The 15,398-nt window shown below is 27.7% G+C and overlaps 1 protein-coding gene across 1 annotated transcript in view; it reads right to left on the minus strand.

Moving 5' to 3' along the window:
* The window catches only part of LOC148301305 (uncharacterized), a 162,817-nt gene that overhangs the window by 136,604 nt on the left and 10,815 nt on the right, over nucleotides 1–15,398 (minus strand). The window lies entirely within an intron of this gene.

Here is a 15,398-nt window from a genome sequence, read left to right on the forward strand (position 1 = left end):
ATATATATATATATATATATATATATATATATATATATATATATAACTATATATATATATATATATATATATATATATATATATATATATATATATATATATATATATATACATTTATTTTATTATAAATAAATATGTATTTTTATAAATATACCAAGTTAATTAATACCAGGGATGAGACAAATTTAGATGAACGATTTTCATTGAAAAAAATGTATAATTTGAAAATAATTTATCAGGATATTAGCCGGATATCTGTTTATTGCGGGCTGAGAATATTAGTATAAAATGTTGTTTAAATCAGATAACCTTTTTTATTTTATTTTGTTTATTTCAAAACATATAACATACATAAATCATTTATACATATAATATTCCCGATGAGTAATTTTGAATTTATTTTATTCTTCTTCATACCCCCCCCCATCTACATCCATTGGTGCATAGGGCACTACGTCAACACAAAAACTTATTCAATATTATGTTGATCGTATATATATATATATATATATATATATATATATATATATATATATATATATATATATATATATATATATATATATATATATATATATATATATATATATCTATATATATATATATACAGTATCTACTCAATGAATTAGGGCCACCCATTATTTTTTTGAATACTTTGAAATCTTTTGGATTATTATATTTATTTTACATAAATACTTTAAGTTTTCTATTGACATCTAATATCATGTATATTACCTTCAATAATATGTAAAATATACCTGGATTATTTAAGCCTTTACAAAATTTCAAACCCTTTTTCTGAGAAAGGTCCCTAATTAGCACAGGTAGACAGATAGTTGAAAGTTAAAAAATGGTCCTATCTCATTTATTAGTGAAGTTTCTTGAGTTCTGGTTGTTGTTTTGTTCAGAGAGGTTATATAGTTATCGTGCCTTGTAAAAAAAACTTAATTTTTAATTTTATTTCATAAAGTATAATTTTTTTTCGTAAACACAAGTGTTTTTTTTGAAAAGGACAAAATGGGAAAAATTAAAGACATTTCTGAGGAAAAAAAGTCTAGTGTTATAGTGCTACTGAAATTAGGAATATTATCTAATAGAGAAATTTCAAAAAAAGAAAACGTTTCTCATCAAACAGTGGACAGAATTACAAAATCAATAAAAAATCAGTCACCCGCCACCAGCAATCGGCGAAAGAACTGTCGTAGAATTAGAAAAACAACACCGAGGACTGATCGAAAAATCGTTCAAAGTGCCTTAGAAAACCGTAGTGCATCAGCAAAAACATTAAAAATAAAATTGGAAGAAGAGGGTATAAATATATCGGTATCAACACTGAGGCGTCTTTACGAAGTAAATCTGAAGCGTCTTTACGAAGTAAATCTGAAATGCAGGCGCCCTGTAAAAGTACCAAAATTGACACCATGAATGAAAGCGGATCGATTAAAATGGGCCAGGCTACATCGAAATTACTCGGTAGATGATTGGAAAAAGGTATTTATTTAAATTGAATTTTCAACATATCATTTTAGTAAATAAACTTATATATTTGAATTAAACTTAAATTTTCATTATTTTTCAGGTCATCTTTAGTGATGAGTGCTGGTTCGAAGCCGTGACAGAGAGCCGTCGATTCGTCAGGAGAACACCAATGGAACGTTACAATGAGGCCTGTGTGGTAAAAGTTATCAAACACCCCCCTGCAACAATGATATGGTCATGTATTATTAACAATTTACCTGGGCCGTTGTTTTTCGTGGAAGGAACAATGAACCAAAATTCCTATAAGCAGGTCCTCGAACGAATTTTATTGCCCTTCTACCATACACTCGACCCAACAGAAGGTCCATACACCTTCATGCAGGATGGGGCACCTTGCCACCGGGCTAAATCAATAATAAAATTTTTGTCTAACAAAAATCTGCCTTTGCTCCCCTGGCCTGGAAATTCTCCGGACCTTAATCCTATAGAAAACGTATGGAGCATGTTAAAAAATAAGGTATACTCATTTCAAAATCCAACAGTAGACTGTCTAAAAAAAAATATTCAAAAAATTTGGTCAGAAGACGAAGAAATAAAAAACATGATAAAACAGTGCATTTTAAGTATGCCAAAAAGAATTGAGGCAGTTATTTCTGCCAAAGGTGGAAATACTAAATACTAACTATATTTATATGAAAATATATGCATAATTTAAGCGTAATAAAGTGTTCATGTGTAAATAAAATTCAATGTTGTTTTATTCAAGGTTTTCTCTGAGTTATTCCTGTTTGAATTGAGAAATTGCGCGAAATTCTGCGTGGCCCTAATTCATTGAGTAGATACTGTATATATATATATATATATATATATATATATATATATATATATATATATATATATATATATATATATATATATATATATATATAACTATATATATATATATATATATAGATATATATATATATATATATATATATATATATATATTTATATATATATATATACATATATATATATATATATATATATATATATATATATATATATATATATATATATATATATATATATATATATATATATATATATATATATATATATATATATATATATATATATATATATATATATATATAATATATATGTATATATATATATATATATATATATATATGTATATATATATATATATATATATATATATATATATATATATATATATATATATATATATATATATATATATATATATATATATATATATATATATATATATATATATATATATATATATATATATATATATATATATATATATATATATATATATATATATATATATATATATATATATATATATATACATTTATTTTATTATAAATAAATATGTATTTTTATAAATATACCAAGTTAATTAATACCATTTTGCTATGAAGATATATCGTTATTTACATTTTGTGCTTACTAGTTTACTATAAGGATCATAAAAAAAAACAAATCGTGCTATGCTATTCTTTATAGTACTTTTGAATTGGCTCAACCCTGGGAAAATGGTTTTAAATGTACGAAATTGATGACTCCGATAGGTCCGGATAACTTATGGGACGAAGTGAGCGTTACCGGATCACATTATTGAAAATATTATTTGTTTTATTGTCCGACGTGACTGATTATCTGAGAACCGCTGAAATTTACGGCTGCCTTCGCCTTAGTGTGTGTCGAACATTATCGCACACGGCTGACTAACCATTGCCCTTGAATCTGCAGTGTGCAAGGTTGACCCAACAGGTCGGAGTATTAATCACCGTGATCATTTGATATTAATTAATCTGCAGAGGTCTAACATTTAAATATTTGAATATGGGTTAGAAATCATAGCACGATTCTTCACTTGCATTCAAATATTTTTCATTAATTGATTCGGCAGTCACTTTGTGGTAAAATCTATCCATTTTTAATTAATGTTTTACTTAGTAAATACGGTGTTTGAAAATGATGCGGAATGCATCGAAACACGTGTCACAGTAGATTTTAAGAAATAGTGGTATTTACTAAGTAAAACATTAATTAAAAACAAATATTTTACACTGATCACAAATATATTTCACTTTGAATAAATTTATCTCACACATTTTTTTAAAGGATTTCTTTAGATGTTATAGTCTTTACTTTATATATCTTTAAAAATATATTATTTAATTTTTACTTCAAATATATCATTTCAAATTCACAAATCTTTGACATCTTAATATACATATAATAGATTAAGAAGATGAATCTGAAAGTATTAGTAAAAGATTAACTCCCATCTGGTTTTGGCTTCAAAAAGTGAGTAATTGGGGAAATCTGGGAGCAGACTTCTAGTGAACCCTTCGCCATGATGACTATGAATGTTCTAGGAACTGGATAGGATTCTTTAATAAGAAAATGTATCCTTTAACATTATATTTGTGAGTTTGCGAGACAGTTGAAATACTACTAAAAATTATATTCTAACTTTTTTCATTAATTGTAGAAAAGCAAAATTTCTATCGGTTTTTTCGTTAATAAAAAATGATTAAATCAAGTTTGTAACCGAAATTCGCTTGCGTTGTTTATCCTTATGAAAAGCTATGATCACATTTTCGTTAGAGTCTCAAGATGGATCGTGACATCCTTGTAGAAGATCTCGCCATTTAGTTCATGAAGCATCTATTTGCTCTGCATTTATCATGAGAAATGAGACTGTTTGCTCTTCTTGCCGACCTTTGGGTGCAAGCCTAGATTCCTCAACCCTTTGACAACCTACTTATTCTTACCGTTTCATTTAAATATAATCTTTATTTCAATGCAATACCTTTGGAAAAATTTTCTTAAGATGTCCTCTGAGAAAAGCAAGTATTTAATATATATATATTTTTACAAAAAAATTATGTAATTATAAAATCTTCTTCGTCTTTACAGATGAGGGATCTGTACCCAGTCAGTGCGCATAGGGCACTTCATCAAATCAATGCAATGTTAAGTTGATCGTTAATTATAGAAGGCAGTGTGATTAATGTAACAGTTCGGGGTTATATTTAATATATATAAAAGTGAAAAATCACTTATAATTAATTGACTCCCTAAGTATATGCAGATTATATGGAAGAAAAACAAACATAGAATAACTCGAATACAGAATTATGCCTTTTGAACTGGAAACATTTTGGAAGGTAATACAAATGGAAGTGGATTATTGCAAATAATATTTTATTCTGTGATTATAAAAAAAACAATTAGTGACAATGTTACAGGAAAAATATTATATTTGTACAATTATTTACTACACCTACAAAGTCAAATTTAATGCGGAAACTTGTAACAGCAACAGAAAATGTAAATAGAATTAAACAACACATAGGTTTTATACATCACTGAGTAGTATTTTATCGCGATAGACCTCTCCAATTTTTATTTCATTAAGAAAAAAATTGGAAGTGAAATATTCGATTTTACTTGTAGAGAATGGGTTAAATGTCGCTACTTAGTTTAGACATGAAATTCATTTGGGATGCGATGAGAAAGTGCCGATCGATTATCGACCCTGTGTGAATCAGTACTAATTACATTATCCAAGTAAGGCATATAATTGTGTCACTAAAGCATACTGAGAACGTTCTAACTTTCAGACCGTAAGTTCTCACGCTAATGAAACGTTGGAAACTTTTTATGCTATAATTCGAAAAGTGTTAGTGTGGCTTCAATTTTTGATTGTGAACAAATTCGGAATTATTTGTATTATTTTTTTTGTTGATATTTTAAAATGGAATATGGAAAATATATACTGGTAAAAAAAGAAGTTTGAAAATAATCTCCTAGTGTGTAAAATAATTCCGGCAAAAAGTAACATATATACAATGAAAGTCTTAGTAAAAACTTATATAAAGCACGCGTAAGCTGTTTATAATTGGAGCATAGATATAACATCCAAAATTTGAGTTTGTGGTTGTTAATTATGGATGAAATGTTCAATGTAACACACGTATAAAGTGATCGCTTAAACTAACCTATGACAGGTCGTAAGCTCTGTTAATTCTCAGACTTCTGTATTATTCTTCATCTTTGATGAAATATCTTAAATTAATTTATTATTAGATTAAAACAAATATTTTTAGCTTTTCCACTTTTTTATTTGACCAGCGACCGGGTTTCGTCGTTACCGACATCATCAGACTGGTCTGATGATGTCGGTAACGACGAAACCCGGTCGCTGGTCAAATAAAAAAGTGGAAAAGCTAAAAATATTGGTTTTAATCTAATAATAAATTAAAAATGCAATTCCATCACGAAGTGTCAGTGGATAATATAAATATCTTAAATTAAGTAGTAAAACACTCTCCTTACCATCCATTGCTTACTTTGTGTAATACCACTTTTTGACAAACTCTTATTTGTGACTACCGGTTATGGGAAATAATTCCATTATCAGGTCATTAAAATTAAAATAAAATTATTACGAAATAAGTTTATAAAAAAGCAGTATTACACAAAGTTAACAGTGGATGGCAAGGAGAGTGTTTTATTACCAGACCACAAACTGAGCAATGCTTTTAATATACAAAATATATGCTGCGTTTGCCAGCGAGCTAATTTTCATCTACATCTGTCCAAATTTATTATTATTGTATATATATATTTTTTTTTCTATCACTTTCTTTTTTGTTTATTATTTTTAATTTCATAATATAAAAAAAATTGTAAAACATATATGGCTGACTAAGTATTGCACTCACCACTTAGTCAAGCTGGAATAAATAGTTATTACTATTATTATTATAAACAAGTAGTTGATATCCAAGTGAAGACAGTAAATATCATAAATGTTAACAATATGGTTACGTAATTCTACTATATACTATTCGCAAATCGGAAAAATATATATCCGTGAATTATAAATACACATTCAACATAACACGGGATAAATAAATTCAAACTCACATCACAAACAAACTTTAAAACCGCAAAGTAATCATCATAATATTATGTGTGTGTGATACATTTATTAAGCATGCGCAAAAAACCTGCCTTTTGTACGATATTTTTATATCCGCCTGCAAAAAATGGATGAACCTTTTTTTCTATGCAAATTTAAAAGGGCAACACGTATCTATACGTGAAGGATTAAATTTATGAGGTTATGAATAAAAAACATTATAAATACGAGAACTTGGTAATATAGTGATGCTTGACAATAATAAGAATGACCTCATGCAAGAACTCATACCAGGTTTATGTTCATAGACAGTATTCAATATGTTATGTTAAAATATTAACAAGTGTTATATTCATATTATTTTATGATGATACCTACTTGTGGGTGAGTAAATAAAGTTCATATTATTTTTTTACATCTCATCAAAGATGAAGAAGAATATGGAAGTCTGGGTATTTAAGGGGGCTGACGACCGTCATAGGCTGCTTTAAGTGATCACTTTACACCCGTGTAACATTCACCAATTCTACCCATTATTGACAACCACACTACTCAAATTCTTGGAAGTTCTATATATGTGAACCAATTTTGAAACGTTGTTCTTGAATCATTTAAACTTCACTAGAGACATCTATTGGTGAGATGAAATGAAGCTTATTACTGAGCAGAAACTCTTTTATTAGTATGTGAGATCCGATCCTAGATTATAATTGTACACATGAGAAACGCCAGAGAATATCATTTTCATTTTTATTATTTAAGCTTATAATTTGACGAGATAATTTTTGAGATGTCAAAAAATAATGTGGAAATAACTCATGTAATTGGAGATAATCCAGATTTTGTGAACAAGTATTTGAACGCACTCAAAATGTTGTAAATAATGTTCATTTACTAACAACATTTTGAGTAAGTCCAAATACAAAAAATCTGGATAATCTCCAATTATAAAAGTTAGTTTCATATTATTTTTGGACATCTCAAAAAAGGTGAAGAAGAATGTTACACGTGTGTAAAGTGACCATTTTAACCAGCCTATGATGGTCGTCAGCCCCGTAAATGCCCAGACTTCCATATTATTTTTCATCTTTGTTGAGATGTCAAAAATTAATAATCATTAACTAATGTGAAAAATGTTTACACGACAAAATCCGTTACATTTTTGCAGGTGTAAAGTAATCACAATAGAAAATAAGGACAAATTTCCATTTATACAATAAAAGTAACGTGATTTACAATATTATTTTGTATTTCAAAATTATATATCTGTTATTTGAGATTTATTAATTCCTTGAAATTTTATGAAAATTAATTTTAAAATACATTTTGACTTATGTATTTTTTTAAAAACGAATTTTATAATCATCAACAAAAATACGCACTTATATGTTTTATACTTACTATGCAAGGTACGCATATATGGATATTTGAAAATCGGCATATATTTTAATAGAATATATATGTACAGAATAAGAGAAAAAAATGGAAAGAATAAATGTGAAACAGTTTTAAACTGAATAAAAAAGATTGTTAAATATATCGTAAAGGAAGAAAATTTTACTTCTTCATAGTGAAGTGAAAAATAGAAAAAAAAATTAGGAAAGAGGTGATGGTTAGGTACAGATATGAGCCCAACGCTTAAATTTGAGAAGAGAGTTAACTGAAATAGTGAATCAAAGTAGATAAAAAATATTTTATTAGTAATGTAGAGCTGATATATTTATTTTTAACTCATAATATTTTTTTACGCATTTTCGTAGTAAAATAAATATTCCCTTATTTTGTAGCCAATAACTGTGCTAAAAACACTTCAGTAATTTGAAATATGAAAAAATATTTAGAAATGCTTTAATTCATGGATGTAAGAAAAATATTTATTAAAGTAGGTACTTCTGTATAAAATACTTTCAATATTAGCATGCATTTTTAATAAAATATTGTTCCTTATTTCAATTGGATACCTACATTACGTTTATTGTTATGTAACTAGTTTTCAACATTGTTGTAACCCTTTGACTCCGGTTTGTTTTCAAAACTCGATAAAAAATAGTATGGGCTAACAATGCGTTTTCTTAAAAAAAATTATCCAAATATATAAAATTATATGTTTCCACATCGTGCCCAGAGACGACGACCGGCTTCTGGCACTGCCGATCGCATACGGATTGTGAGTTCCTTAAGCTGCCCTGGACTTATATCTCAATGGGAAGTGTTAATTTTGATGTCATTATACTTTATGTAAATAAAATCGTATCCTTATATCATTTTCATGCGTTTTGAGACTAACGTTTTAATTTTATTTATTCATTAAAAAGAGACCATCCTTAGATTTAAATAAAATTACATATCGTCTCAAAATTGTATCGAAAATATATGTATAAAAAGTGTTGGACGACAGGTTATGTTTATATATCTATCCCAGAACGTCCGAGTACCTTCGTACAAAACTGCGTTGATGGGGAGTGAAAGGGTTCGGATACATTGTTGCTAAATTTAGTGCAATTTTATACTAAGAACCGGTTGGGTTAAGATATAATGCATTCAAATAAATGTTAGGTAACTAAGTTAACGTTCATTGTGAAAATAATAAACCAGATTAGTGCATTATTCCATTTGCCTTCAGCCAGCTCCAACTCAACTAAGCCATCGATATCAAAATTAAGTGCTGCAATTAAGATGCTCAGCTAGGATCTAACTAACAGCAAGTAAGAGTAATTAAAATTATTTCAGTCGTTAAGATTACTTAAATGTTCTGATTTTGTGTCGATGGCGATCGGGTTTAATAATTGAGCTAAGTTAAACGTTACTTATTTTATTTGCGCCAAGTATATCTTTTTCTATCTCTTTTTCTCTTAACCGCACCTATTGCATTTATCATGGACATTGGACTGATGTGTGGTTATCTTGCTTAATTTATAGTGGTTATAATACTAAACCGAGGTTATTCACCTTTTATTTTATTTGTTGATAAAGGATAATCGTATTTAATTCGTAAATAAATAAATAAAATATTACCACATTTCGAAACCATTTCTGTGACTTCTAGATATTGAAATAAGATAACTATTATGAAAAGCATCAAATGCAGAAATAATTAAATATTTTTTTTTACTGTAGAGATTTAAACTTTTTTATGTCATTTAAGGAACGATTCACTTACATTCTAGATATATTAAAGTTATCCATACAAGCAAAGTAAAAAAATCAAGTACTAACTGGCAATAATCATAATTAATTCTTTTTTCTACATTTTTTATATGAAGCAGTAATATCCTTTATCGTCTAAACGCCTTCATTTTCATCATCTGTTTTGCATCAATTATAACCCACTGCTAAATGAAAGAATCTTTGACGCAAGACTGAAACCTTCCTTTCTTATATTTAATGATCAAATTAACATTATGTGGATTTATTGCAGTGCCCTATGGACCATCTGAATGAGAACATGGATAAGAAATAAAGTACCCAACATAATTTGAAGATCATTTGAAGATCCATCTTAAGTGTTGTATTATTTTCAATAGTTTAATAAAAATCACACTTTTTGTATTCATTTTAAATCAAACACAGATTTTTTTAATCTAAAAGTTGTATTTTATTAACATAAACACGAAATAAATTAATATCGTGACAATTTTTTAGCCTAGTTACGGCATTTTCAAACGAATGCCATAACTAGATAAAACAATTGTCACAATATTAATTTTTTATGTGTTTTTGTTAATAAAATACAACTTAGTAGACTCAAAAAATCAGTGATTTATTAAAAATTAATACATAAATTAAAATGGAGTTCTACAAATTAAACGCCAAATCAATAAATAAAAAACACACTTGATAAAAAAATTAAGGTGCAAAGTTGATTGTTAAATAAGTGTTATTTATATTTTTTTCTTCATAATTTCTCTTTTAATTAAATATAATTTTTAAATTATGAAAAATTAAGATAATCAAAAAAAAAAAACCAAACTTTCATTACTAAGAACCACATCCTCTTCGAATAATATTAGTACATATGTATTAATATATTCATATATACTTTTTTAATAACGGGAAAATATCACATATTTGAATAAACGCTTATTTCAGAATCAGAAGCTTTGAGTGTACATCGCAATGCCAAATGTCCAGCAAAGCAGAAGCTCTGGTCAGGTTGCGCGCTTTCTAATGCGTTGACATCTCACAGAACTTGAATGCGCCGCGCTATAGCGAGTGAACTTTTACAAGAGAAATTACACCAGTCTCGTATTTTATTCTTATCAAATCCCTTATTTGTATTTGGTTTATGATTTTCACCATCTTTATTAATGTAATTAATAGTCAGGCTCTATTCAAACTTGTTTAATCGATATTTATCGATCAATTCATGACATGTAACGTATCTACATGTGGTCGTTTGAATATAAGTTAGTTTTTGTTACGGAATTCGAGAAAATATTAAGTTTTATCAAGTGGTTTATGTATGTGAATGTATTTATAAGGTAAGTTATTAATTATAAAGGTTAAAGCAGAATGCCGGCGTCTTCTGTCTAAGACAAGGTTGGTCATTATTAAGCGACTGGTTTCTCAAGATAAAGAAATAAAAATATACTTCGTTTATTATATTTTTTCATTGAAATGAAAATTTAACCTATTTGAAGATTTCTATATAGTAAAATATCATTTTTCTTAAAATGTAACTCATACTTATTTTTAACACTTTTATTTATTTATTTTTTCCAGCCGTTAAGCACATTGTCATATTCAGTTATAGATACGCACTAAACTTAAAACAGCTTTTGTATATAATTCATCATTATAATTTAATTATGTTACATTTAACTTAGGTACTTACTGTCTAACCCACACCTTACTTCTCCTCAGTGGTAGGCAGAGAGAATAGAACGCGGCAATTTTCTCATACATATCCGCCGATTAAAAAAAAATGTATGAGGCAAATATGAAATGAAATTTTGATATGTTCAAGTATTTCAAATGCTAGAAGTGGTCAGATCAGGAGTCGAAATATTACGTTCATAGTTAATAAAATAATAATATTGGATGATTTATGTACCATTTTCGTAAAATTCGATCAAACCTCAAGGGCACTTATCTCCCTTCAGTATGTAAAATTACCAATATTTTATTTAAATTCCTTCCTTTTCGATGATTTACGAAATTCATGTCAACATGGTAACAATGTATATAGTAATATTTAGCATCATTCTTATATTTGGGGTTATTTATCTCCCATCTAATCAATTTGTTCTGCATAACACACATCACCCGAATGTTGAGGACAATAACACATAATTGCAGCAGAAAGCATGACCGCATCAATTCCCTATCAAAGAGCTCTTTGTGTGGATCAAATTTTCAACAATATAAATATACACAAACCGTCAAAACAAATCGACATCTCTGAAATCGAGGGTCACGCAGTAACACTCAAAGAATTGAGTAGTACATATAATTTTTTTACTTTACGTTTAAAAAATAACAAATAAGCTTTAAGTGTGTTGTATTTTTAAGACAAACATATCATAATATACTTAATGTCAATAGTCAAAGTTACGCAATATTTATCAATTTGTTTAACTTTTTCCTTTTCTGGTAAGAACATAATGATGGTAAAATGTAATCATTTTCGATTTCAATATAATATTCGTAGAATGTTGCCATTAAAAATGTAATTGTAAGTAAAAAGCAAATACATTTTTAATGGCAACAAAAATGTATAAAATACTTTTCATCTTAGATTATCACACCAATTAATATATTAATAGTTTTTGACCAACTTAAGGGTAAATTTTCGCATTATGTTGTTGTGCTTTAACCCTTTATATCTGAAGTTTGTAGAGTTTTAAAACCTCAAAACTCTGCCCTAATTATAGTTCATGCAATGACAGTTAAAACGTTGACTGTTGTTTTACAGCGGTATAATAACTGGAGAATTTTTTAGAGCTAAAATAAAAAAATAAAGCAATGATTGAAAATTAGTTAATTAAATAATCATTGGTTTGAGGTACAGAAACACAGTAGATATATTATATATTTTCAGCATTATAATGAACAATACTGAACAGTACATTAGAATTGGATGTGAATTTTATTATTTTACTATTTTTTTGAACTACCTTAAGTCCAAGTGACTTTGAAATCTAGTTAAAAGCTAATTACAAACTTACCATGGTCCTACTTAAGCTTTAACATTATAAGTTTTGAAGTTTTTATCGTATGGTGAGTGGATTAGCTCTTTATGTTTATAGTACCTATAATTTCATGTCATTGTAGCAACTGACATGTGAGTGAAAATTCTAGTCAAAAACACTCACTATCTCGCTAACGGCATGATTTTAAACTACAGTTCTAAGTTAACAATGAAGTAATGAGGTATATACTCGTAGTTGTTGCTCTATGGTTCGACTTGTGAGTTTAGAAAGGATATGTATGAATTATTAAAAATTATGTTTACTTTTATAATTACTGAAGCCAGGTCTGCCGCGAGTGTTTGCAGAAGTGTGCGCATCTGTGAGGACGCTACGGGTCGGGAGATGTACCACTGAGATAAGCCAAATGAAACTTTATGATTGCATTATGTGCTCCAAACATTCCCCGTCGGGGTTGAATGTAATTGAATGCCGTTGGCGCGGAGTTGATTGTCGCTTTATCGGATCGATCTGCGACCGCATCTGTGGGATGATTGTTCGACGGAGAATCCACAATGCTGATTCGTGCATCTCAAAAATATACGACAACAATAGCTTTATTTGCTGTGATGCACGTTTGACATAATAATGCCATGTAACGTGCTTGCGTAATTCGAACAATGCGCATGTGTAAATATGTTTGTAGATACCTGTATTCGCACATACAAACACACACAAGCATTTATATATATATATATATATATATATATATATATATATATATATATATATATATATATATATATATATATATATATATATATATATATATATATATATATATATATATATATATATATATATATATATATATATATATATATATATATATATATTTATATATATATATATATTAATTTATGTAAACACATATATTCATACATACATACATAACGCATTTCCTAGGGATCAAATGAATAAGATAAATCATATTAATTTGATTCGAACAATATTTTTGTTGAAATAATGAATGAAAATTGAATAATTTTTAATGGCATTATAAAAATCCATTTTGATTTATAAAAAAAAACTGTGATTCTTATTAAGCACGTACATTTTTTTATATCTAACGTCTTTTCTCAATAGGTTTAATGTTAACAGACATTTAAAATAACATTTATACCCATATACAGACCTTGCCTTTGTTGGATTTGTATGTCAATATGCAATACTTAATTTTGTATTTGTAACATACATATATACAATATATATATATATATATATATATATATATATATATATATATATATATATATATATATATATATATATATATATATATATATATATATATATATATATATATATATATATATATATATATATATATATATATATATATATATATATATATATATTGTATATATGTATATATATACATAGTAGATAGTTTAAAATACAAAATAACTGGTTGTTTTGATGAACAGCTAAAAATCTGAACAAAAAGCAGAAACCGCAATTGAAAGCCAATAAACGGAGTCATAAACAGCGTTACATAAATATGGTCATTTATAGGAGGCTTCTCGCCAGAACTCAAACGGAGTCAGTGCGACTTGCGACACACTCATAACGCGAGGGGTGGGAGAAGGGGAACTTAATCTAGGGGGGATTATTAGCTCCGCCTACTTCTATCTTCAAACAAGAGGGGATATTAAATGTGGACATATTGCAATCTGCAAGACGTGTACGTCGGTGGTAGCAACTGGGTCGAGACTAATCTACATAGGTAGACAGGTGTCTAACTATATGAAATAGGTATTGTACACATAATCAGTAAAGATTTGTTCAGGTACCTACTAGAGATTTATTTTATTCATTCAATTATTTTTAAGTTATCACAATTATTATTTAGATTCTCCTTGGATTTTCCCCGAATAACATCTAGAGGAAGACCAAAAAATTCATGGATACTGCAGATAGAAAACACTATTTGAAGGCATGTGATGATTTGATGGTTAATTAGTTCAAATAAAGCATATATTTAATCTAGAAAAAAAAAACAAAAAATACCGTATGAATTGAATTCAGAAGTTCATGTGCTGTAGCAAAAAGCAGTATTCATTATGCTACTGAGATGAAAGGATTCAACTTAATGTGCTTGGAAGTAATAAAATCGATATTAAACTATTAAGAGATATAAAATAATGATCAAGAAAAGGAAATAACTGTCCAATTAGGGATGAAAAAATCTCCTTCGGTATCATAAAGATTGGAAAAAAAATACATTATTGGGTATAAATATGTACAACCATCTATCATACGATATCTTTTTAAAAGTTCTTAACGGTATTTGTAATTATTACATATAAAGATTTATTGATACTTCTTAAAATGAAGTGAATTTCTCAGTAGATTGTACTGAAAATCATTGTAGTTTTTATTTTATTTTATTATTTATTTCAGAACTTATAACGGTTTTCATAATTTCCCAACTACGTTGGCGGGAGGATTAATTAACAATTCGAAACAATTTTTGATAGTTAAATACTTAGACATCAATTTGGTGGTTTTCAAATCCTTGTTCAAAACCTTGGGTTTTCTCTGCTTATGCGCTATTTTTACATTTTAACATCTCAACATACATAGATGAAGAAGAATATGGAAGTCTGGGAATTAGCAAGGCTTAGGTATGTTAACATGTAAAAATTACTTTTGAGCGGTGAAATCCCGGATTTATGAACATGGACTTGGACACACTCAAAATGTTTTGTAAAAAATAGTTAATCAAATTATAAGCTTTAGAAAAAACATATTTTTAGACGTCTCCCAGTGAG

The sequence above is a fragment of the Brachycentrus maculatus genome, unplaced genomic scaffold (assembly GCF_059751285.1).
Source record: "Brachycentrus maculatus isolate JH-2025_06_01 unplaced genomic scaffold, ASM5975128v1 h1tg000583l, whole genome shotgun sequence".
Lineage (NCBI taxonomy): Eukaryota > Metazoa > Arthropoda > Insecta > Trichoptera > Brachycentridae > Brachycentrus > Brachycentrus maculatus.